Source organism: Gavialis gangeticus, unplaced genomic scaffold, assembly GCF_001723915.1.
Source record: "Gavialis gangeticus isolate Ggan-Ray unplaced genomic scaffold, GavGan_comp1, whole genome shotgun sequence".
Classification (NCBI taxonomy): Eukaryota; Metazoa; Chordata; order Crocodylia; family Gavialidae; genus Gavialis; species Gavialis gangeticus.
The window spans coordinates 126,609,822-126,611,460 of record NW_017728992.1 but is presented as its reverse complement, the minus strand read 5'-3'; positions in this window follow the sequence as shown (position 1 = coordinate 126,611,460).

Genomic DNA, 1,639 nt, shown 5'->3' with positions numbered 1-1,639 from the left:
CCTCCTGATGTCTAGCCTGAATCTACTCTCAGTCAACTTATGGCTGTTATTCCTTGTTACTCCCAGTAGTGCTTGGGGGAACAGGGACTCTCCCATTGCCTGCTGGTCCCCTTGGCAAGTTTATATTGTGCATATAGCTCCCTATGTGCATCATTGTCCCAAAATGTACTAACTTTCCAGGTATAAGGACATTTCTGTTGATTAATATAATTAATTTCGTTGGAGAATCATTCATTCACTTGTGTGGGGATAATACATGAAAAGATATGGATCAAGACAATAAATTAGGGGGCAGTGGATTTTCTAAATTGTACCTTCTTGTCCACAGAAAACTTAAATCTCTAATGCAGTGATTCTCAACCTTTTCAAACTCATGGCAACAGGCAGAAAATGCCACCTCTTAATTTTCACAAAATAATAGAGCAATTCTTCTGTTGCAAAGAACTCAGACCACAGCAGGTCAGAATATTTTTAACATAATGGATTCCCATTGAAGTATCTTGGTTTATCTTGTGAATCATGTTTGCACACTTAACACTGCTAACATTGTGTGACACCCCATAGTATTGTTGAAAGGATCTTAAAGGCACCCTGTTTGAGAGTAACTGCTCTGCTGCAGGGCCCTCTAGACCAGTGTTTCTCAACCCAAGGGTCAAACCCATGGGCAAAAGTGGGTTACAAGAATATATGAAAGGGTCACAAACTATCATGGGAAAATGTGGAAAATCACAGCTTTTCTCCTTTAAGGGAGAAAAATGTGAGGAAACCATGAGTTTCCCTTTGCAGGCTAGCAGGAGGCTAGCTACTTAAACAATTTATTGGGTTGGGACTGGCCATCAATGTTTACAAATGGGTCCTGGTAAAAAGCAAAGGTTGAGGACCACTGCTTTAAACATTCAGGTAAATACATGATAGGATCTGATACACGATCCACTCAATCATGCCTTTTGCCATGCCACATGTGCATGGCTGCTGTCATGGTTGTGGGATCCAGCATCAGATCCAATCATGTTTTATTGCCAGTACAGGGGGAACCTGAGATCATGATCCCGGGATCTACCTGCACTAGCAAGGAGCAGGCTCCCATAGCTGTGAGCCCCACAGCTGATGAGGCTCACAACCATGGCAGAACCTACATACAGCTATAGCTGCAAGCCCTTTCAGCTGAGGGACTTGCAGTCATGGTAGTGCATGGTGGATTCCGGAGGCTGGAATCCCTGTCAACTGATGGGGTTTCCAGCCACAGGGGTGGCCACACATTCAGTTAATGGCATCAAAAGAATGAACCAGAAAGTTATTACACATGTTTTGTGGGATGACATTGTGGCTTATTCCTTGTTTTAACATGCCATTAATTGATTGAATGTGTGGCTGGGTCACGTCGTAAGACGCAGCCCAGCTCTGCTCCCAGATGGGGGGGACTCCAGTCTACCTACAGCATCCTCCAGAGCAGGCTGGGCAACCCCCAGTGTGAGAGCTGAAAAGTATGTCTGTGTGATAAAAGTGCTTGCTGAAGGCTCTGAAAAGATTAAACCAAGTGTTTTTCTGTATTTGTTTAGATATTAAGCAATAAGTTGTTGCTAAAAGCCTAATGATAGTTTAAAATGTAGTAAGGCCTTGTATAAAGTAAGGCCTAGTA